This window comes from Stenella coeruleoalba (assembly GCF_951394435.1).
Source record: "Stenella coeruleoalba genome assembly, chromosome: 7".
NCBI classification, from domain to species: domain Eukaryota; kingdom Metazoa; phylum Chordata; class Mammalia; order Artiodactyla; family Delphinidae; genus Stenella; species Stenella coeruleoalba.
The window spans coordinates 79,895,961-79,921,086 of NC_137153.1; the positions used below are offsets into that span (position 1 = coordinate 79,895,961).

General features: G+C 42.1%; 1 protein-coding gene and 1 pseudogene across 6 annotated transcripts in view; one reads left to right on the plus strand and one right to left on the minus strand.

Moving 5' to 3' along the window:
• The window catches only part of PRUNE2 (prune homolog 2 with BCH domain), a 377,855-nt gene that overhangs the window by 239,537 nt on the left and 113,192 nt on the right, over nucleotides 1–25,126 (minus strand). The window lies entirely within an intron of this gene.
• Nucleotides 22,518–23,230, plus strand: LOC307189561 (small ribosomal subunit protein eS4-like; annotated as a pseudogene). Its single transcript has one exon. The product of its transcript is annotated as a small ribosomal subunit protein eS4-like (transcript).

A 25,126-nucleotide genomic window follows, 5' to 3' on the forward strand; every position in this document is an offset into this window, starting at 1 on the left:
TTAGGGTGGGCCCTAATCCAATATGACCGTGTCCTTGTAAAAAGGGGAAATCGGGACACAGAGACACGATAGAGGGAAGATGATATGAAGACACAGGGAGAAGGCTGTCTACGAGCCAAAGAACAAATGAGACCATGAGAAGTCAGGAGACAGCCCAGGAACAGATCCTTCCTTCCCTTGTGCCTTTAGAGGGAGCATAGCCCTGGGACACCTAGATCTCAGACTTCTAGCCTCCAGAACTGTCAGGCACTAAATTTCTGTTGTTTTAAGCCACTCAGTTTTTGGTACTTTGTTTTGGCAGCCTGGGAAACTAGCACACTAAGTCCTAGGTCCATGGAGGGTTCATTATTCAATACTTTCCATTTTTGTATATGTTTGAAATTTTCCATAATACAAAGGTTGAAAACAAGAAGGCTTGTACATAGTCTCAAAAATACGAATAATTCAGCTGTACTCTGCTACAGCACTCCCTGAGGAAACCACGCAAGTGCCAAAGTAGCTCAGATATCCAAAAATAAAGCTGGTCCCCTCTTCAATCCATGAGTCTAATTTCACATCTGTAACCCCTTTTTAAGGAATTGCTGGTGAATCTCCCACACAAGGCGCCGGAGAGCTCTGCCTTGCCTCTTGGGCTCCAAACAGTGCACCCTCCTCTGAAGCAAAACTGCAGGCCGTCTTGCAGTGCCTTTGAAACTGCACATGAGGCAAGGCAGGGGAAGGCATCTTGCAGCATAGATCCACAGTGAAATCTTTTGTGAATTAGTTTTCTGCCAATTGTGCACAGGCTACCGGATACACTATATTGACGGCATTTAACAATCGGTGGGCAGGTTAAGAAAAAGTACACCGGGAAGTGCATTAAATAACCTCATAATCACGTTTAAAGGCCAAGTGAACCAGGGCCACTACTAGTACTAAAATACATGATAACAAAAGCAGTCAGCATTTTCCATACCATATGCTTGTAAATGTTATTCTGCAGGGAACCAATTAAAACTATGGAATACTTAGAACACAGACATATGGAACAAAACAGGGCAACTTATCTTGTCACCATGGTGCTTGCTCAGGACATCTATTAAGGAGATGTAATCCTGAATTATTAGTACCAATAAATGCTATCTTAATTATGACTACCAAAAGGCAACACCAGCAAGTAAAGCTTCTGATTTGGTTGTGGCCTCATTTAGAGTTTTAAATGGAAGGAGAACCTGCTGCCTCCAGAGTCGCATGAAGTACCGATTGCATTAAACATCAAAAATATAATCACTGCAGCAAACTGTTCGTCAGGCTGGGTCTCAGTTGTCTCACCTGTTACACTGGGAAAATAACAATAATAACGTTCTTCAAAATTCACAGGATTCCGAGGAAAACCATTTAAAAAGTGGAGGTGAAAGAACATTGGGAAGCATAATGCTTTGGACCAGTGTCGAGTATTTTTTTATTGTTACTGATGGAGAGAAGACAGGCATGTAACACAAGCAATTATCAAGATTGACCGTGATAGCCATTACGTTAAAAATCTAGAGAGCTTTATTGAGTTTTCCTGACGTTACAAAGGATTGAAATGAAATCGATTTTTAAAATGTGAGTTACATTCCTAGGTCAGTCTAATAGGTAAAAGACAGTCGACATTTTCCATCCTGTCGCTGGAGCCTCATTTGGCGTTACTGCTTAATTTAGAATTAACGTTTAAAGGTACCAGACATATAAATTCTAGTAAGATGGTTCGAACGTCATAGGAATAATGCTAGAACTGCAGACTCAAGCAATACCTCAGATACAGTGTATGCAAGAAATATAAAAGGAGAGATTAAGGAAAAGAGTAAAAAGAGCTTAGAGCTGAAGGAGCGTATTAACTATCACAAGACGAGATCAGAAAGAGGGGTTGGGGGGAGTACTGTAGTGCCTGGGGGGACTGCATTAATTAATAATAAATTAACACCAAAATGTCTGTAACCAATTTCAAAACACTAATTCCACATGCATACAATCTATTTTCATCATCTGGGTAAGTCCCAAACCTAGCAACATGCTGTGCACACAGTGAAGAGGTGCTCAACAAATGTTTATAAATAAATGAATGAGGAACGTGGGCAGAGGGGCTCCCCCAACACTTAAGCCGTCTCACTGCTAACCGTCCTTCTTTCTTACCTACATCCCTCTGACAAATATCTCAAACGGGAGAACATCAAAATCACAGGGTGGCGCAAGAGGCATGAAGAAGGACGTTTAAAAACGCACAGCCTTGGCCCATCTGCTATATTCCCATCAGGTAGATCTGAAGTGGGGCCCAGGTGCCTTGTGTTCTCAGCAAGCTCCCCAAGTGAAAGTGATGCACATCGAAATTTAAGAACCATGGCTCTATGACATATTAATTCTAGAAATTCCTATTTTCCATGAGGTAGAAGGAATCATTTCCGTAAGTCTGCTTGCAAAACCTGTTTCAAGAGAAATGATTCACTTAGACACAGAAGGGGTAGTCTTGGGTTTTAGAAGAAAAAACTATTTAAATGGTTAAATGGAAATAAAAAGACACAATACTCAGAACTCAAAACCTCTTTGCATTTGACGGAGGTGAATTACAGAGAACTGTCCAAGATACTTCTATAAATGCAAGGAATAGCTTGTTCTGTTGACGAACGTGAGCACCCCACGTCCCGGACCCACACCGCCAGAGAGACTGGGGACGGGGCTCCTCCTGGATACATCACTGCCTGTCTCTGGGGCCAGTTTCCCTTGGACTTTTCAGGACACTTCCACAGCAGGCAATGGGTGATGCCGATTCCACGGACACACCTACATGAACAACTGCCTTTTTTAACATTTAAATTTAATTTTTATTTTACAGTGTTGTGTTCGTTTCAGGTGTAAGCAAAGTGGTTCAGTTATACATATACATCTATCCATTCTTTTTCAGATTCTTCTCCCATGTGGGTTATTACAGAATATTGAGTAGAGTTCCCGGTGCTATATAGTAGGGCCTTGATTATCTATTGTATATGTAGTAGTGTGTAACTTAGAAAACAAACTTATGGTTACCGAAGGGAAAAGGTGGGAGGGAGGGATAAATTAGGAGTTGGGGATTAACAACTGCCTTTTAAAGTTTCACTCTCCTTCCTTTGCTCTATCTCCCCTTGCTGTGCTACGCAGGGCTCCTCCCCTCACGCACAGACATACCTTTTACACTTAGCAGTGGTGGGTGGTGGTGAGGCGGGGAAACGATCCCCACCATTTTTAGTGAAATTGACAAATAGAGCCTCAGGGCCCGCCAATCATTCTAGTGCTTCTGTTTCTAATACTGCTGCTACCCAAACGTGCCACTTTACACACTAGTTTACAAATAACCATTGGATCTTGGAAGTGACTTATACCCACGAGAAAGTTTTATAAATGATTACCCCAATGCCTGCCATCTCCAGAATTGTGGTGACTGCAGAGAAATGCTAGTCAAACTACATTACATGAAATACTGTTAGGCATGAATTTAATACAGGTTGACACGTTTAAAAGAAAGTTGTCTCCTCAGGACACCACAGGATACAACATGCTTTTAGGTAAAGAAGCAGGAGACGCAGGGTACTGATCCTAACTCTACTACTAACTAGCTGTGAGGCCTCGTTCCAGCACTCCTGTCTTCTCAGCATCAGATTCTTCATCTCTAAGATAAGGAGGTTGCACCACCTGATCATTAAGATTCCTTTCAGCTTTAACGCTCTAGAACAAGTCCACAAAAGAAGATAGGTGTGTAAGAGGGATCCCAGGGGGACTCGCATTTTAAAAGAGAACCTATATATTTTTCTTTTTCTTTCTTTTTTTTTTTTTTTTTGCGGTACACGGGCCTCTCACTGTTGTGGCCTCTCCCGTTGCGGAGCACAGGCTCCGGACGCGCAGGCTCAGCGGCCATGGCTCACGGGCCCAGCCGCTCCGCGGCACGTGGGATCTTCCCGGACCGGGGCACGAACCCACGTCCCCTGCATCGGCAGGCGGACTCTCAACCACTGCGCCACCAGGGAAGCCCCTATATTTTTCATTTTTAAAAAAATCAGAGATGGCTTCCTAATGGTGGAATTCCGGGTATGGCTGCGCTCAAGCCTTTAAGGTGACCTTTCAGGAATCCCTCCAATCATCCACTCAAAAGACATCTCCCTTGGCTGTTGACTTTCTCCTAAGTTTGTATGATTAATGCTTTAAAAATATTGAGACAGTAGGGTACAGTAACCAAGTATGGTCAAATGAATCAACTACTATTTGAGGAAGGAAATTCTTCTCTGGGTTATAAATAATGCATAATAAGTTAAAGGCTTTTACAGGGACAGGCAACTGCTACCTCTTATAATGTCACTTCTAACCATTGGGACTTGGAAAGAATATCTGTCTAGAGGGTACACTTGCTCAAGACAGAAAATAAAACCCACTTAGGTACAGTGTAAAGATATAATGTGACCCTTAGCAGGATCTGGACCCAGCAGGAAGTGGCGGTTTAGCAGCGGTGTTGTTACTGACAGATTCTGGGGCTGATCAAGCCATTTAGCAAAGCAGAGTTAGGGATCGATAGTCACATCAGCAAGATGCCACAGGTCCTGCTGATTTCTCAGAAATTGTGCTCCACAAAACAAAGGTCAGCACTGTGGTCAATCAGATGATGCCTGAGGCCACTGGAGATGCAAGGCATTGATGACTCCCGGCGCAAGAATGAAGACTGACTTCGAGGACAGTGCAGTTAGAGAACCAAATTTTCTCTTTAAATTCTACCGAAGAGGAGAAGGGAAAGGGAAGGGCAGTGGGTGTGTAAGAGATTGGAGGAAAGGAGCAAGAAGGTCTCGAGCAAGAAAGTAAATCACAATGTTCTTAGGAAGAAGCAATTGCCCCCTTGGCTTGGCTTTTCTCATCCACAGTCAAGTCAGGCTTCTAGCTGCATAATAAAAAGTTACTTACGGAGGACCAGAAATGACCCAGCATCTAGAGTTATCGAATCCCCAGAGTAACACTCTGTTGACCAGTTTCTGAGATATAGGGCAGATACCCACGTTAGAAACGCCAGAAGATGCAGAGTAAGCCTTTCTTATGAGGAATCAGATGATTAAATAGGCTGCAGGGATTTTCTCCCTTTATGATCTGTAAAAGCTGAAGCAGACAAAGTATTCATTCCTCTGGGCTTAACTGATTCTGTGACAGGTACCATGAGGACTAGAGCATTTCTCAAACTCTCTTCTAAAATTATAAAAAGTCCAACTACTTGCTCTGATGAACCCGCACCTACTCCCCCCACCCCAAAGCAATCTGAAGTACACGGCATTACTCTTGTTTTCAAGCATATATTTAAAATATATGAATACACAGAGACTTCTCTTTCAGTCTTCTGTATCACGAAAATGTTTTACCAGCACATAAAATCAAGAATTATGGGGCTTCCCTGGTGGCGCAGTTGTTGAGAGTTCGCCTGCCGATGCAGGGGACGTGGGTTCGTGCCCCGGTCCGGGAAGATCCCACATGCCGCGGAGCGGCTGGGCCCGCGAGCTGTGGCCGCTGAACCTGTGCATCCAGAGCCTGTGCTCCGCAACGGGAGAGACCACAACAGTGAGATGCCCGCGTACCGTAAAAAAAAAAAAATCAAGAATTATGAAATGAAACATTTTTATTTTCCGTGTGGATGAACTAAGGATAATATCTTACATTGAAATAGCTCCCCAGGGTATACTAGGCAAATCCCTAGCTTTTATCCCAATTGACCTTCACAGTCATTCTGAAAAGTGAGTCAGGGAGGCCGTGTATTGGAAAGTATTCCCCAGGGAATGAGAGTTCCAGAGAACACTTGCAAAAAGTTTGGAAAACACTGAGTTTAACAATGTTTAAACACATGTCTGTATCACAGGGCCTCTCAGATGTTTCATGTTAGTTCATTGCAAATCTGTGTGTGTGTGTGTGTGTGTTGTGTGTGTGTGTGTGTGTGTGTGTGTGTGTGAGAGAGAGAGAGAGAGAGAGAGAGAGAATATTTCACAAACTTATTTACCACAAAACACTTTTTCCACTGCACGTCTTATGGAATTCATGTTGGGATTGCCCCTGCATCACCATTTTGCTAAGACATGATAAATATCTACAGTTGCATTTTAGATATGCTATATTCAACATTTGATAAATGTTTACCGATCCTCAATATGTCAGACACTATTCTAGGAGCTGTTAACAATGCAGAAGAAAATCCCTGCTTTTATGTAGCTTATATTCTAATGGGGAAAAATTAAATTTTAAAAATTAATAATAAATAAAATATGAAATAGGGATAAATACTAAGAAGGAAAAAAGTAACAGGAGAGGTAACTATGTGTGTGTGTGTATGTATGTGTGTGTGTGTGTGTGTGTGTGTGTGTGTGTATGTGTGTGTATGGGCCTGTGTGCTGGGGGAGGGACAATGTTTACATAAGGTAGCCAAAGAAGGCTCCCTGAGGTGATAGCTAAGTAAGGCCCCAAAGGAGGTGAGGGAGGGAATTATCACATATCTGGAAAAGAAGTATTCTGAGCAAAGGGTACAGGAAAGGTCCATAGGTGGGACTGTATCAGAGAGAAGGATTCAAATTTGATTAAAACATGGCCCTGTTTTTCATTTCTACTCTAGCGATTACTCAGTCTATTAAGAAAGAGGCCTAACATTTTTTAAAGCCATGCATGTTTTAAGTACACATAATTAACAAGTCTTGTACTTTACTGTGAGGAATCAGAGTCTTTCATTTGTGGTTTCTCAGACACTTACCCTAGGGATTCCTGGGACACTTGCAGGAGGGTCTGTGAAGTCAAATCTATTTTCATGAAAATGAGAAGACATTACTGGCCCTTTTCACTGATCAGACATGTGCACAGTGGAACAAAAGCAATGGTGGGTAAAACTGCCAGGGCCTTAGCAAGAATCAAAGCAGTGGCACTAAGGTAGACCAGTAGTCCCTGCATTCTTCACAGCCATGACCCTGCAGGACAAACACTGCTGGTTTTATTTACAAGTGTCCTTGACAAAACTGTTAAAAAACAGTTAGTTAATTAAATCTCAAACCTGGAGTAAACACATCTTTTAATACTCTGTGGTAAAATAGGGCACATGCATAAAATATTTCTGTTGCATTCTGAAGACCAATGGTTGTCCAGAAGGAAAAGGAGTTTTGCAGTTATTTAAGATGTGAGCTGATTAGCCGCTTCTCACTAAATATTTTTGTTTGGGAAAATAGTTATTTTTAATAAACTATGTTATTTTGTTAACATGTAATGGGTTTATGTTATTTTTAATGAATTAATAAATTAATATTAAATTTTTCCATTTTAATTTCTGATATGGTATTTATTAATAAATGTAACACACATAAATAGACGCTCTTGTCATCCTCAATCATTTTTAAGAGCATAAAGGGTCCTGAGCCTAAAAAGTTTGAGAAACACTATACTAATAAAACAGCAAAAATACCATGCTTATGTGAGGTGAAATTCACATAACATAACACATTAACCATTTTAAAGTGAACAATTCAGTGACATTTAGTACATTCAGAATGTTGGGCAACCATCACTCTATCTAGTTCCAAAACATTTTCATCACCCCAAAAGGAAACCTTGTATACGTTAAGCAGTTTCTTCCCATTATCCACCTGTATCCAAGCCCCTGGCAACCACCAATCTGCAATCTGTACCTAGGGATTTACCTATTCTGGACATTTCATATAAATGGAATCAAACAATATGTGACCTTTTGTGACTGTCTTCTTTCACCTCACATAATGTTTTCAAGGTTCATCCACGTTGTAACATGGATTGTGGGTGCTACATTCCATATGTATTTGTTTTTAATTAATTATTCATCTTCACATATTCTTTTAAGGGTATATATATGATCTCCGATTAGAAAATCTCTAATTCAATATGAATACACAAGAGTGTGTATTTCTCAATATTTGTCAAGGCACATACAGACTTCCACTGTGCACAGTGACTTCTGCTTATGGTGTTTGTCTACAGAACAATCATGAGGCAACTACTCCAAATGGTGAGGCGACCATCAATCGATGTATGATAAATATAATCACCATTCTCAGCGCCAAGCATGTAAAGTGCCTAATGGTGAGTGGGGGAAAATATTATTCATTTTGTAACATTCTCTCATAAAATGTATCTGCACATGCAGGTAATTTTGTTGTTGTTGTTGTTGTTTAGGGTTGCTGACTTAGAGGGAATGAGCAGTTTACTAGAACGGGGAGAAAAATGAATTTGAGACAGGAGGTCTGGGTTGGAGCCCAGCTCCCAGTTTATTAGATATGATACTTGCAGCAACTTACTTCCTCTTTCAGGCCTCAATTTTCCCACTTTGAATGAGGAGGTTGTCTCTCCTACCTTTTGCACACGTGTCTCCATCTATCAGGATTCATTCACGTAACCATCTTCAAGATTTTTGCCCACATGTACATCACCTCTATTATTTGCTTACATTTTAAATGACTCATTTTTTTATAAAAGCAAATTTATTTGAAAAGAAAACCGTATTATTACTAATAAATATGGTAAACCAGTGTCACTTGCAAACAGAAAAAAATATAATGAATCACTTTCAGTCATCCAAGGATCCCCGTTATATCATCTTTTTTCCTACAAAACATCCCACCTTTTGGATAATACTGCTCATGCAGCCATGATCAACCCTCTTTGTGAATCGATAAGCTGTGGCCTTGCTTACTTTTAGAAGTTAAGATTCATTACTTATTCTCTCTCCCTTGGAAAGGCTGATGGAAGTATTTATGGTTTTGGGTACCACAGTAACCGAGCAGTGCTTGGCAGAGCTTTGAGATAACAGGATGTAAGTGACATCCTTAGCTTGGGGCTTGTTTTGAACATGAGAACCCGTGTGAATTCAGAAAAACCCCAAATTCCCCAAATAGTTACAGTATGGCTCTTGAGTGTACCAAACAACTGGACCACATTTCAGTTTCATTGCCTCTTGGACTCTACCTATAATGAAAGGGACTCAAGATGCTAGGAAGCACTTGGCACCTGACTCCCCTTTTCTTGGGCACAGAAGTTACTCCAGGGAAATACATGATCTTCTGTACTATTTATAGTACAAAGGCTGTTGCAAACTGATTGCAAAGATGGTCCCTCCCTTCATTCATGCACATACAGCTTCTTCCATCAAGAGGAGAGGTGAGTCTATCTCTCCACCCCTTAAATCTGGACTGGCCTTGTGACTTGCTTTAGCCAATAAATAAAAGAGCTCATAGAGTCAGTAAGAAAATTAGAAGAGATAGTGTATGCAATCTACTTAGCACAGTGTCGGGCACATAAGTCCTGGTTAAGTGGTAGCAATTATCATTGAGAGTATGTATAGTATAAACAGCATGTACCAGGAATGTTGCTCTCTGTTCCAGGAACTTTGATCTTCATGTTTCCCTCGCCCTTCTCTCCTCTCCCCCCTCATCTTCTGGCTAGGCCCAGATGCTATCAATCGATGGATGGCATGACCAGCTAAAGAGTTTGCACAAAGCATACACGGGTTACAGTTTCCAAGAAAGTGGGAATTAACCAATCTACCCTTGGGTTCACCACAACCGCAGATCCACCCTGGAGTTAAGGACATTTATGACATAATCTAGTTGGAGCTAGTTTAATTGAAAATATCTTCCTTGGGTAATTTTGAACCCGCACTGAAGAACTAGGAAAACAGACACAATTTGTTGAGTGTCATTGGCTAAGCACTTCATGTGCACGATCTCATTGAATCTTCACAGCAACTCTCTGAACGCCCTGAGACAGACTCTAAATTGTCCCCATTTTACTGATGAGAAAACTGAGGCTTGGAGATATGAATAATTTGCCCAATTATGTGGAAGGTGCTGTGAAAAAATTTAAATAAGAACCGATTCTTGTTCCTCAATCTTTCAATACTAAAGATCCCTTTAATTTTCTCTTTCCTTTGTGGAAAGAGAGAGTTTTGAGAGTTTTAATTTACCATGTAACAGTATTATTATTGGATTGGTCAAAAAGTTCATTTGGATTTTTCCGCAGGATGCTATAATATTTAAATCAACCTCTGTCTTGGAAGATGTCAAAGTGCTAGACCTCCTGGTTTGGAACTGTTGAACTAGCCCTAGCTCCTCATTTGCAACTGAAGAAACAGAAGCTCAGAAATAGGCTCAGGGATTTGCCAAGGCCACTCTGCTCCCATGTAGAAGGAAATCACTAAAATCTAGGTCTTGTTATTCCCTGTAGCCATTTCATTTTCCATGACAAAATTCTCTGGAACATGCTCTAGTCACAGGAACAATTTGTAACCAAGTCACCGGTAGGAGGTGACAGAATTAAGGCAACAATCATCGAAGAGGCTTGTCACGTATTTAAAATCTTCATGGCAGCTGCTCTGTATGTGCCCCACCTCTTGGCTAAGTGATTATTAACCGCAAGAGAAGGTTCTGATACCATGTAGAGTAAAGGCGAAAAAATTAAGAACTTTCTAAAGATAGGTGACAACCAAAGCAGACTACAAATTACATGAAAGATGATTCGCGTGTCACTGGAGTAAAGGATTTCCATAAAGGGATGTAATGATGTACTGGGAAGAACGCGGAACTGTGTCATCATTCTTGTTAATTTGGGGCTTGCTTTACAAGATGGCATTATGTCTTCCAGTTTGGTGTCATAAAGGCTGCAACAGTGGGAGAAAGCTTCATGCGATAAATGGGACAGAAGTAGGACCTTAAAATACAAGGTAAATTTGAGACTTATGTGAGGTCTTGCCCAGGGAAAATTAGGGCTGAAGATCTCCCACCCTATTCCCAGGGACTGCTAATTCTGGTTCCCTGGGGTCTCCCAGGACAGTGGAAGGGAAAGAGGGGAGGGGAAGGGAAATAACCATCGATGTTTACTGAGCACCTCTTATTACGTGGCAGGCAGTAGACTAGGATTTGGAAGACATGAATGGATTGAATCTTTACAGCGGCAACCTCAGTTAAAATGCTGCCTGTACCAAGAAGTAGCAAAGCATGGGGGTGTGAATGCAGCCTTGGAAGCTAGCCTGCTTGGGCTCAAAACTTGGCTCTACCCCTTCCTACCTGCGTGAATTCAATCAAGTTATTCACCTCTGTCTACCTCAGTTTCCCCAAGTACAAAATGGGTAAAAGTGTACCTACAAAATAGGGTTATTGTAAAAGTGCAATTATTTCGTAAATATTTAAAGAATATATATAATGCTCTTGTACATGGTCCTGGCTGGATAAATATTAAATAATATTACATTATGAGTAAACCAAGGCCCAAAGAGGTTAAGAAATGTACCCAAGTTCACACAGCGGAGAAGTTGCTGAACTTGACATTCTGATTCCATGACCCTTGGTCCTTTCCTTTCACCTTGGGGCTGCTCAGGCTGAGTTGATGGGATATGAGACCAAAACAGGCCAGAAGCTGCATTACAATGCCAGGCCAGAAGCTGCATTACGTTCCCTAGTAAGCGCCCTGCACAGCACTAACCTGCATATCTCCACCCATTTCCCCCAAAACCAGTCCAAGCCACTGACTTCCAGACAGAAGTCCTGTGTCTCTCCTCCTGCTCTTGTCTGGAGTCTCCCAGCAAACCACGCAGCTGTCCCCACTTACACAAGCCCCAAATGCACATGGTCGCCAAATGAAACAAGGACTTTATGCACAAATTTTAAAGAATTTTCACTCCCTACAATGACTGAAGGGCATGAACGCTCAACCGAGAGATGAATTTCTCTAAGAGAAATTACTGCTAATCTTATCAAGAGGCCAAGAATTTAAGCCCTTACTTTTTGTGTTAATTTTGATTTTGTTTATTTATAAGTAAATCTTAAACTTGGAAACATAAGTCTGATTGCCTATCAGTTCTAAAATTGGTGGTTTTGGAAACTCTAATATGTTTTTCAGGGGGTCAGATATCCAACTGGTAGAAATCATCATCGTCGTCATCATCATCAAAGCAAACACTCAAACATTTTTATGTATCAAACGCAATTCTATGAGTTTTACATCTACTATCGAAGACAATCTGTAAGCCCCCCTACAAGGGGGATCTATTATTATTCCCAATTTATATATGAAGAAGCTGAGGCCCAGAGAATTTAAAGGATTTTCCCAGGCAGCCTTGCTCCATAAAGGCTTCCGTGTGATCTAAAGCTGTCAACCCAGCTTCCCCAAATCTTTAACTTGGGACACAGACGCAGCCTAAAGTCATCCCAAATGTGGCCATGGAATAACCCCCACCCAAGCCTCATCTGAAAGCGTAAGAGATGACTAAATAGCGAGAGGAGGTTTCCATTGAATAATAATATTAAACACTGCCAGGGAATTCCCTGGCGGTCCAGTGGTTAGGACTCCACGCTTCCATTGCAGGGGGCATGGGTTCGATCCTTGTTCGGGGAACTAAAATCCCTCAAGCCATGTGGCTTGGCCAAAAAACAAACAACAACAAGAACACTGCCAAAGGATCTCAGGTTTCTTAACCAAAGTATTTATTTGGTGAATATCTACCCACTGATATGACCATTACTAGAATGGAAGTGTGGTTCTAGCCAGTGTTCACCTGACAGGATGAATCCTAGCTTCAGAGCACAAAGTACACTACAATATTATTTCTACTTATTCATTTTCCTTCTTATAGAAGGATGATAATATGTCCCTGTGCAATGTCATGTAACTGCAGTGCCCGCCTATCAGAAGAGTGTACTTCCTGTTCCACTACCAATGGGCTTGGCCACTGCTGAACCCTACCGGCTCCCTTACTTTTCTTCTGCCCCAAGAGCAGCCTATCCCAAGACATTGTTGCTCCTTTAGAATGAAGAAGGCACTTGGAGTCACAGCTGACCCTCAGCAGCTTATAGCATGAGTGAGAAATACGCCTTAGCTGTTGAAAGCCACCGACATTGAGGACTTTTGCCATCAGAACATAACCTGATTGATACAAAGCAGTATCTAAAATGATGCCTAAAAATTCGAAGATGTCTGCTGATCATCCTCAAGCTACATGAGTTTCTGAAAGCCATTCTGGGCTCCCCACTGTGTTAAGAGAAACAGAATTCTGTGTTAAGAGAAAAGGAACTGGAAAGGGAACAGTGGGCTGCAGGAAATAGAGTGTGAACAAAAACCACATCAGAGAAGCAGAGTGACAAAGCAAAAGCCATCAACAAAAGGGCATAAATAATAAAGGAATACCATCCATCACAGAGCATCACATACAAACGTGCACCACTAACAACAGAGAAGGGGACAAGGAAACAGAAAGTAGGAGAGCATCCGGATGCCGAAGGGCGTTATCAAAGAACGACAAGGAAAGAGAGAGACAAGATGGTGGGAGGAACTGTGAATAGTCTTAAGAGAAAAAAAAAGTTGGACCGCAACATGACGTTTGCTGCAGCAAGTTCCCTGCTAGAAGGAAAGTGCAGTGAGGCAGCTCTCCTCTGGGGAAACATTCCATTTCAGTTGGGGACAGCCCCACCAGATTCTAACGCACCCTTTCAGGGGGCCATGAACAGTGCCTCCTGCTTCCCCGTGAATCAATGCCCTGGGGCCTCGCTACTGAAATTGGAGGTGGCGGTGGAGGGGGGGTGTGGGGGGGGGGCCGCTGGCGGCATCGGCATCACCTGAGAGCCTGTGAGGAGGGCAGAATCGCAGGTCCCACCCCAAACTGCACTGAATCAGAATCTGCATTGTAACATGATTCCCATGCACAGGAGAGTTTAGTAAGCGCTGCCATTATGTCCACTCGTCCTGAAGTAAGTGCATTACGCCCCTGATGTATGTCAAAATGGAAATATAAGTTATGACTCAGGCAGAGCATACTAGAAATTTAGCTCTAACATTCATTAGTTGTGTGCCCTGAAGCAAGTCACTTGACCTCTCCCGAGCTTCAGTTTCCCCCTCTGTATACTGAGCATAACGATACCTTTCTCAGAGGATTGCTGTGAAGGCCAACTGAAATAACATATGTTAACTGTAGAGTAAATACTGGTAGATGTCAATTCCCTTGCTTGAAGGCCAAGAACAGGTTTTGCTGAGGAGTGAGTGGCAGGGGTAAGAAGCAGGAGAAAGATATTTTGAGGAAATGAGGGCAAAGAGAAGGTCCAGCAAGGGATACTGTTCATGGCAAGACACTAGCTTAACCTGAACGTTCCTAGCTGGCCCTCCTTGTTCTCTGCCCTCTGTCTTTGAAACAGCAGAAGTGTATTCAGAAAGGAGCTGGACGCTAGAAACCGTGGCACACAAGGGTTTACTCGCAGCATCTCCTGCCCCACAGCATACTAATTATTTAGCAGATGTGCATGATCTAACTACACAGCTAAGTCTCTGAGAGTCAGTGATTTTCCACTCGCGTCCCAACACTTATAAGAAAATATCACCCCAAGTATAGTTCCCTCGGCATATATTAAAGCTTCCCAACACAATATCAGCCAAGGAATTACCACACTGTATACAAATCATCCTGTTAGACAACAGATTCCTCTTTTAAAAAATCATATAAGGTTTTTAGGAAAACTGGTGTCCTATAAACCTGAAAATTTCATTAATGACAGAATTTCAAGCCCAGACTAACCTTGAGTTCTGTCTCTCTAAATTTCCTTTCAATTCTGTGTGGCTGTTTCCCTTTTTTCACCAGTGTGAATTAATGAAACTCTTAAGAAAGTTACAGGCAAAGCAGGACCTCTATCCAGGGGCTAATGTGTCTGATGCGTCTTCATCTCTGTATGTATTAAATTTAGCGACCACGTGGCCTCTGTCACGCCATGGCATAAGAAGTGTTGATCTGGAGATACATGTTTCTTAGTGTGAGACTTTGGAAAGAGAAGGATTCAGCTTAAACTACATTAAATTGCACTAAACTAAAATTACTCTCTATTGCATCAATATGGGGGTGCATTTAGGTTTTTGGCCAGTTAATGAATATGCTCCATATGGAAAAATAGTGGTAAGGTGGGTGGAGACAGAGAGAGAGAGAATTTGACAGAATTACACCTCCTTCGTAGGAGGGAAGGAGCTCCTGTGACGGGCAATTAAATTCCCTTCCCCCCATTCCATAGACCTCTCAGCCGAAGCTGACATAAGTGACATCCAGGCAACCGTAGGCCCATCACAGGTATGAAGGATGATGCCCACAGACCCTCCAGAGACCTGCTTCTCAGGAGCCTCCTTCCCATCACAGGTGACATTTGGTCTCCAGAGCCTGTGGAGCTCAACATGTTTCCACCAATGATGCCTCCGTTAATCTCACATTTGCAAACTGTTTGTCGGAGGCCGTCACACAAAACTGCAAACTCAGTGGTCTTGCTTTCCTGCGTGTTTCATGCAACACAGCTTCAGCAGGAATGTGTTTCATCGTTGGATAGTCTCCTCTTGGACAAGTGCTGTATACTTTTACTCAGTCATTTTCTCGTATGGAGATAAAACCAAGCAACCAAACTCCAGCTGAAACCATCAAACTACCTTTCGAAAGGGTAGACCAATTTTTGTTCCTACAGATGAGATTGGAAGCAAAGGCATGGGACTCCGAAGACACAGACTCTCTGCCCAGTTCTGCCACCTACCAGCTGTGTGTCCTTAGGCAAGGCTGGATTTCACCTCTCTGGCCTTTTTCGTCTCCTCTGTGATGTAGATATAACAACATGTGTCCTACCCCGAGGTTGAGCAAATGAGATCACACAGGTGGAGGCAATTATGAAGTGCAATACTACTTGGCTTGAATGACCACGCCAAGTATAACAGCAACTAGCTTGACCGATCCATAAGGCTCAGTTTTTCTTCAAATAATTGCGAGAGGAAGTGAAAAGAAAAAGAGAAAGTGGCAGATCCTGCTTCTTCGTCCCAAATAACATTTGTAACTGGTGTGGCGTAGATTGTATTATGATTGTCTTAATTGAGTAGCAAGGCAGCTTCAGATTAGTTGATCAAATTCACATTTTTTAAATTAGCATAGTACTGTACAGTCTCTCAGATGTGTCAGGAGCACAGACCTAGGTGTCACAACGTTCTATGAGACAAGTTAACCTTTCTGAGCCTCTCTGCATCTTGAAATTTGATGGATTTCATCCAGAAATCAATTTGGAAAGATTTACCAAGAAACTTGAGACTCCTTGTATCTTTTGCTCCAGTAATTACATATTTGAGAAGCTATTTTAATGACCTAATCCTAAACAGGACAAAATGTTTCAGGTACAAAGATATTTGTTATAGTGTAATTAACAACAGCAAAAAAAGAGGGACAGTCAAAATGTTTAACCACAGTCCATCTTCTTTATAAAAATGCATGTTATTATTTAAGATGTCGATTCAGAATGCTATGCAATAACATAGGGAAATATTCAATAAATTATGTTAAGTAAAATAAAAATCAGGGTACCAAAATGTATGAATATCCTACTTTAATCCTACACACAGGAAAAACTAAGAAAACTACTTTGCCATAACATTGCCAATAGTCATGCTTCAATGAAAGTGGTTAATTTTTAGGCTTTTTTCTATTGTTTACAGTTTATTTTCAGTTTTCCTCTATTTCCCAAATTTGCTTTAATGTTTATTTTATAAATAAATGAAACCTAAAACATAATACTAGGAGGTTAAAATAGTCTAAAGTCACCTGTTTCAATGTTAAAGATCTATGCTTCTATGATAGTTTCAAATGTAAAGATCTGTGATTAAAATAACTAACAGTTTCAAAGCAAGAAATCACTAACGAAGGACTATGGCTATAGAACGCTGTGTTTAAACATGTGGAATCCCAATGCCTGTTTCCACAGCACTCCCAGAAGTGACGGGCCAGGGTGTGTCCAGTGTAACACAGCAATCAGGCCGGCTGTATATAAATCTTCCTGAGAGCAAAAGTCTGAGAAAGAGGCCAGTAGTAAGAAGCATGACTCAGTGTTTATGAGATTCATCAGAACAGTCTATGTAAATGCCAGCCTATGAAGCCCTGTGTGTGTGAATTGATTTTTACAGCAATGTCATACTTGGTCAGAAGGCTATTTTAGCATGAAATAATTCTATAGGTGTGAGAAATACATTTTCCCCCCTCATAGGGCTCAGAGTGACATAATACTTTGGAGAGCTAATGAATTTTACAAAATGTTTTAAAAGCCGGTTCTGGAATGGTATTTTGATCTGCATCCACCACAGTGAGTTTATGTCTGGATTTTTTTGGAGACTGGAGTCAAGAGTGATGGTGCTTCAGGCCACGGTCCAGGGGGAATCAGCCAGCTGGCAAGCTCATGACCAGTTCCACACCAATGAGGCGGCTTTGCTTTGTGCATGGCTTGATGCTAGGGTCTTACACAGCAAATTCACAAATAAAGAATAGAAGAAATATTCAGCTACAGAATAAAATTCTCCCTCTTGTTTATCTTTCACTATGACCTATATACATGTCCTAAGACCATGTTTTCAATTTGCCTACAATCTAAAAAGAAAAAAAAAAAAAAAACAGTTCTCTCAATGATCTTGATAAACACACAAAATATAAAACAAACCCTGAATTGAAATTGAGGTTTGTATGAATCCACACGGATGGGTCAAAACGCTGCTCACCTTTCTTTGAAAGAATCCAGGCCTCCAAAAGTCAGTGGCTTTGCGAGTCTGTTTATATGGTAGCTGCCAAAGGGTGAGAGAATTCTGCGTGGTGTTTCAGCCAGGAGATGCTGCATACAAACCAAATCAGGCTGCTAAGGGCAGCAGGAAGATGAAAGCGTTAACAAAGCAGAGGATGGAGGCCAGAGAGTGACTTGCCCCCCGCCTCCCTGCAAAGGGACTCAGGGACACTGCCTTCCCAGGGAAGCAGCCAGGCACGTGTCCTCGCAGACATACCAGTGGCAGGGGAGCAGCTAATCTATCCACCTGTCAGGACACTTCTGTCCGCCCAGGGCCAGGTGCTAGTCTGGCCAGCAACACAGGCCACTTGCTAGAGAAAACGTGTATGAAGAGCGCAAAGATTAGCAAAACGCTCCCACGTCAGGATGAGCTTCTGCCCCAGCCCTTACTTCTCTTCCGTTCTGGAGAGCAAGAGGGAAGCATGCACAACTCTGTCTTGCACCCTTCAATTCATTAATAGATCATTCTTCACAGCACAAAATAAAGGACATAATTGAATTGTTGGGCCTCTTTAAAAATAAGCCACTTATCCTTTTTTATTTTTTTTTAATTTTTATTGAAGTATAGTTGATTTACAATGTTGTGTAGCTTCAGGTGTAGAGCAGTGATTCAGTTATACATACATTTTTTTCAGATTCTTTTCCCTTATAGTTCCCTGTACTATACAGTAAAACAAAGCCATTAAAGTCCTATTTTTTTTCAACTGAGAGAAAGAAATGGTTCCTACGAGTGGAAAATCTTCCATTAAAACCTTTCAGATAATTGAAAGTCCAGCAGCAGGCTGCCCCTCCCTCTCCGGCCGTTCTTAGGGATGTTATTTTCCAGGACATGGTCATTGCTGCAACTTCTCTACCGAGTCCAGAACCAGATTAAGTTCTCAACTCAGCGTGGGAGTGGAGAGCGGGGTTTCTCCCATCTTGTATGTGCCACGGGCCTATTTATGCCTTCCCACATCAGGCTCACATTTTTAGCACCATCACTCTCCGTCCTGACTCATGATCACTTGCTATAAACCATGACATTTCGCATATCTGGCTTTGCTTAAGAATGAGGTCACCTATGCAAGGGACTTTTCCAGACAACTGAAGCTTACCCTCTGTGTGACAATTTCTGTTCAATTTTTTCTGTTAATTATCTGAGTTGGATTTTGTATTTTCTGAGATTGCTCACGTACCCCACCTTCTCTTAAACAGACACCGAGCTTAAATAGTTTTTCTTCCTTGATTATTCAGGGTCATTACTGTGAACTTTCTGTCACTGATGTTATGGCCTCCAAAGGCTGTGCAGGTATTTAGGAGCATTTGCCCTACATGACACTTGCTGAGAATCTGGGTCCATTTCTTTTTTTTTTTTTTTATAAATTTATTTATTTATTTATTTTTGGCTGTGTTGGGTCTTCGTTGCTGTGCGCGGGCTTTCTCTAGTTGCGGCGAGCAGGGGGGGTTACTGTTTGTTGCGATGTGCAGGCTTCTCATTGTCGTGGCTTCTCTTGTTGTGGAGCACAGGCTCTAGGTGCGGGCTTCAGTAGTTGTGGCTCGCGGGCTCAGTAGTTGTGGCTCGCGGGCTCTAGAGCACAGGCTCAGTAGTTGTGGCGCACGGGCTTAGTTGCTCTGCGGCATGTGGGATCTTCCTGGGGCCAGGGCTTGAACCCATGTCCCTTGCATTGGCAGGCGGATTCTTAACTGGGTCCATTTCTTAAAGGTTTGTTTGATTTTGGTTTTGTTTGTGCAGTTCCCCTATTGTAAGTTATAAGCAATTGCAGCCTCTGGCAACCATTTCTCCTACCACCTTACTCTGAGAAACCGAGCTCGTGGGTATTCTGTCAAAGCGCAAATTAAGTAATAAGGATGACAATGAGCACTAACATTTGTGGGTCTTTGCTACTTTCCCAGCATTCTTCAAATGACTTACAGGTATCATCATACCAATGGGCTCAGAAAGAGAGTCTGGGGGATCTCCCTGCGAGAAAAGAACCAATTATAAAGATACGGTTTTTTTTGTGTGCTTGTTTTGGTTTTTTGTGTGGTACGCGGGCCTCTCACTGTTGTGGCCTCTCCCGTTGTGGACCACAGGCTCTGGACGCACAGGCTCAGCAGCCATGGTTCACGGGCCCAGCCACTCCGCGGCATGTGGGATCTTCTCGGACCGGGGCACGAACCCGTGTCCCCTGCATCGGCAGGTGGACTCTCAACCACTGTGCCACCAGGGAAGCCCAAAGATATGTTTTTAATACTCAATTGCAGGTGTCTGAAGGAAAGCTGCCTTTGTGTAACTTTCAGTTTTCTGGAGACCTTGGGTCAGCCGATGTGGCCAAATAAAGTGAACTCCAGACACATGAGCTCTTGCTCTTGCAAATCATTCCATTCTGAGCTTTTGGAAGGATTTCCTTCTATGTCTCACCACTTTTCAAACATGCCTCCCCCCTGAATCCTGTTATTCTTCACTTATCTCCTATTTCCCTTCCAATTCCACCTCCACCTTCCTTCTTTCCTTTCTCCCTCTGTTCCTTCACCCCTATATGTGTCTCCGAGTATAACCAGCAGTTTTCTGAGGCACTGCTAAGCTGGCAGACTCGAGAGCAAAAGCGAAACTGTACAGCAGAGAACTTGAGTCCTAATCCCAGCTCTTCTGGCCGGCTGTGTCACCCGGGCTGAGCTCACCCAATCTACACTCACTCGCTCACTCAATCAAACAATTCTTCTGTCTCCAGCAAGAGAGTGACAACAATGAAGGAAAAAGATACAAATAAACTTACTTACAAAACAGAAATAGATCCACGGACATAGGAAACAAACTCATGGTTACCAAAGGGAAAAGGAGGGGAGAGATAAATTAGGAGTTTGGGATTAATATATCCACACTACTATATATAAAATAGATAACCAATAAGGACCTACTGTATAGCACAGGAAACTATACTTAATATTTTGTAATAACCTATAAGAGAAGAGAATCTGAAGAAGACTATATATAAGTGCATCACTGTGCTGTACACCTGAAACTAATGCAACATTGTAAATCAACTATACTTCAATAAAAAAAAGATGATGAATGTGTTTGGTAACCACACGGAAATTGTTGTTAACAGTGAGTTAAAAAGAATACTTTATAGACTATATTCAGAATTTGGGATTTGAACTGGAGCTCACATTTAATTGTACACTATTCATAAAGAAAATGGTAATGATAAAATTACAGAGAAAAGGTTTCCGCTAAAAAATGCATTTTGAGAATTTCACTGTATTAATTACTACTTATTTATACATAATACTACTAAATCTAAATAAGTTTCTGAATCGAAATAATGTTTGCACATGTTTTCACGCATCAGTTTTTAATACAAGACATCTAAACAAGAGCAAAAGAAAGCTTACTGTAGGTCATTTAAAACTCTGTCATTTGTTAAAAACAAAAACAAACAAAGAAAAAACAATGAAGGAAGCTGGAAAACAAAAAGCTGTACTCACAACCTTGATGGCAAATAAGGAACAACTTCTGTTTTAAAAAAGCCATTCTCATTATTAAAAATTCACTAAATACCCACAATATTTCAGTCACTCTAAAACTAGTCACAGACCCTATCTTCCAAATAGTTTATCAGTGTTTTATTTTTCTTTCACCTAGGTAGACAGTGAAACAGTCTCCCAATTTATTCAACCGAATCATAGACAGCCCAGCACCATATTTTTCTCACAGCAGGTTCTTAGTAATAGTGATGGATTACTCAGTTATCCAAGGGTTTTTTTTTTAACATAAAACAGTCAAAAACTAAGAAACGAATCTCTCTTGGGTCAAAGTGAACTCACTACCTAGCCCTCCCATAAACCTGCCGAGTTGCTCACGTTTTATTTAAAGAGAATTAAATGTTCCAGGACATCTGGTGGTAAGACACGAATGTGGCAGAGGGTCCTGGAATGGGAGTCAGGTGATCTGGGAGCAAAGTCTGGCTCTGTTCTTTACTGGCGGTGAAACCTTGGTCAAACTTCTTGCCCCACTGAACCTCAGTTTCCTCAACTGCAAAGGGAAATAATAGCTACCTCACAAGACTATTTTGGGTATTAAGTGGAAAAATCTATTTCTTAGAACTAAGACAGATAATCAACAAATTCGAACTAAAGAGAGCTAAAAATCATCCCTGTTTCTATAAAATGTAAATAGGGCTTCCTGGCTCTCTTGTCCACCATGGTCCTATTCATGTTTTTATTACTGTGGGTGGAGGACACATTCTTATCTTAGTACATACATACCTGCAACAGCCCTAATATATTATTGTTCTCATTTGACAGATGAGGTCAGTCTGGAAGGCCTTCAACTTTCCTCTCAAGGACTGAAAATCTTCTCTGCCAATCTCTCTCATGACATTAATACTGGCCCAGAAGCAGCAGAACAAGCTGGGCAAGCTTGGTGTAGTGGCTGGGATTGGGGGAGTCTAATTTTTACCCTTTGGACCACACAGCAGAGGATCTAAGGCTCTAATAGTTCCACTCTGTCTGCTGATCTGCCCAATGTGGTTTTGCAGAGCGCCCCATTCCCTCCCCTGCCTCTCTCCAATCCATTCATGCTTTAATTCCACCAGTATTTACAGATTCCAAGCAATCATGCGTAAAAACTAGCCTCATTATTTTACAGTAACATTTCGTATGAAGTGTGCACCACATACAAAAGGGCTGTATGGCACTCCTTGACCTTACTGTTTCTCACCTCCTTCTAGTAAACCAACCAGAATTCCCTTATACGGTCGCCATCCCCTCTTCAGATTCAGATCTCTAGGAGTCTGCCCCTGTTCATCCACTTATTCATTTTACTAAGCCACTACAATGTCTCATGCATTGTGCAAGCCTCTTGCCTTATGGCTTCATTCATTCTAAAAACACTGTGTTCTTTTTGTGCTTAGCACAGTCATGGCTCATGGTCCCAAGAAGCCCCTGAAACATGTAGCAGCTCCAAAGCACTGAATGCTGAGTAAACTGACCAGTATGTTTGTTCCTCATCCATCAGGTGATCCCCACAAGCTGAAAGAGTGTCTCCCCCTCATCTTTTCTTAAGGAACAGACTTAAGTATTCCCTGACAGGAAAAGAAGTAAAGAAGACCTGCATGCAGCAGTTCCTTAAGGTTGATGGCAAGGTCCCAACTGATAGACCTCATCTACTGGCTTCAAGGAGGTCAGCAGCATTGGCAAGACTGGGGAGAATTTCTATCTGATCTGTGATACAAGGGTTACTTTGTTGTTCATCGTATGATACCGGAGGAGCCAAGTACAACTTGTACAAAGTTAAGAAAGATCTTTGTGGGCGCAAAAGGAATCCCTCATCTGGTGATCCACGATGCTCGCACCATCCACCATCCTATCCCCTTCAAAGTGAACGACACCATTTAGACTGATCTGGAATCTGGCAAGATGACTGATTTCAACAAGTTTGACACTGGTAACCTGTATATGGTGATCAGAGGCGCTACCTTGGGAAGAATTGGTGTGATCGCCAGCAGAAAGAGACAACCAGCTTCTCTTGATGTGGTTCATGTGGAAGATGCCAACGGCAACATCTTGGCCTTCCCACTCTCCAACATTTTTGTTATTGCAAAGGCAACAGACCATGGATTTCTTTTCTCTGAGAAAAAGACATCTGCCTTACCATTTCTAAAGAGAGAGACAAGGGACTGGCAGTCAAACAGGGCAGTCAGTGAAATGACCACTAGGTGACATGATTGGAAGGGTCTTTGTACTTAATTAAAGATAATGTGTCACGATTAATGGCAAAAAATACCTCACAAACAAACAAGCAAACAAACAAAAACTGCTTACTGAGCTTCAGGCACTGCACCAGGTTCTGGAGATACAGTGGTGAACAAACCCATACAGAGACCCTGGTCCCTACTCTCGTTAATCAAACAAACATGCCCAATAGAGCTATAATAACAAGTTGAGGTAAATGACCTAAAAACATCACCCCAAAACCTGACTTAGACTCATGAATTGGGGAGGCTGGGTGGGAGGGGTCATTCAGCAAAAGGCTTCCCTTCTCCTTAACCTGATCAGAAGAGGTAGGAGTTATTCAAGCTTAGGGAGATAGGAGGAGAATCCAGCAGAAGCTGGACAGCAGATGGGTCAGATCCCAGAGTCAGGTTAAGAGTGTTGTTGGTTCTCCAAAGAGCAATGGAAAGTGATAATAAGGATTTAAGGGAATGATGGGACAGATGTGAAAGATGCTTTCACAATGATCTCCCTGGTAGCAGTGGGAGAGTGGTTTGCAGGAGACCAACTTGTTAGCTGGCCATTGCAGTCATCTGGATGACTTAGTGATGTCTGCGATATGGTGGGTGGGGAAGGGATGGAGGAAAAGAAAGTTCCCAGTTGGAGAAACTGGATGAATAATAATGCCGTTCACTGAGATAAGGAACTGCAGGAAAGGACCAGCTTGGGGGCAAATGGAGAGAAGCGGCATTGTTCCAGGTTCTGTGCTGAGGGCTGTAGGTACATTATTTTGGCTTTATGACAAACCTGCAAAGTAGGTATCATTATCTCATTTTTCAGATAAAAACCCAAGGCTGTATTATCAGCTTAGTTTTTCTAACCCAACCTTCGTGGCTCTGATTTTGCAGGGCAATCTAGTGCTCAATTAGCCTCCCAAGAGCTCTTAAGAAGAAAGATTACCTTTCCCTGGAAACCAAAGCCCAAAGTCACAGAGCTCAGATCGGAATGGATTTGGAACGCTGCCAGAGATTTTGAGTAGGCTACTCTGGGACCCATGGCAGGCAGCCACGTATGATTGTGCAGGTTGCATACTGCACAAACCCAGAGGGTGCCAGTCATATCAAAGTCCATGTGAATGCTGCCTCCTGAATATATCAGCCCTGTCCCTCTCCAGTTTCTTTTCAAAGAAGACTCCAAACTCCGACTCTCCAATAAACCTCAGGGTTCAAAAAGAATCAGTGACCAAGGCAACACCGTGCACCTTACCCCTCTGGTCCCAGATGTTCTTTCCTCTTTTGCAGCCTTCATTCAGACCCAGGTATTCATCCCTGACCCTTGTCTGCTTACCTAGTACCCCAGGGAGGAGTAGATGTAAAGGTAGAGTGAGACGTCCATCACCAAACCATTATTGCTTACAAGAGCTCCCCAGACTGATACACCAAACCTAAAACATTGTTAATATCTGCCCAAATAAATGCTACATAGAAATAAACAAGTTATACCAAAGCTGTCACCTTTTTACGTAGTTAACATAAAATATTCCTCAAATTTCTGATTAAAGGGCGTCCTTGCTCACCTGCTCGCATCTTCCCAGACCCAAGGTGCTGTCTGAACAGCAGTGACCAATTGTTTATCTTTGAGGAAGATCAGTCCCCTCTGAGATTTACACTGAAAAAGCCTGGTTCTTCTCCACAGGCCCGGGGGCTGGGACAAACCACAGCTCTCGGTCTGAAAGCTCAGGCAGTGAGAAATGGAGCTGACTCTAAGACTAAAGCAATCAAGGGCCCTTTTCTCATCAGCCCCTAAGACGGTGGAAC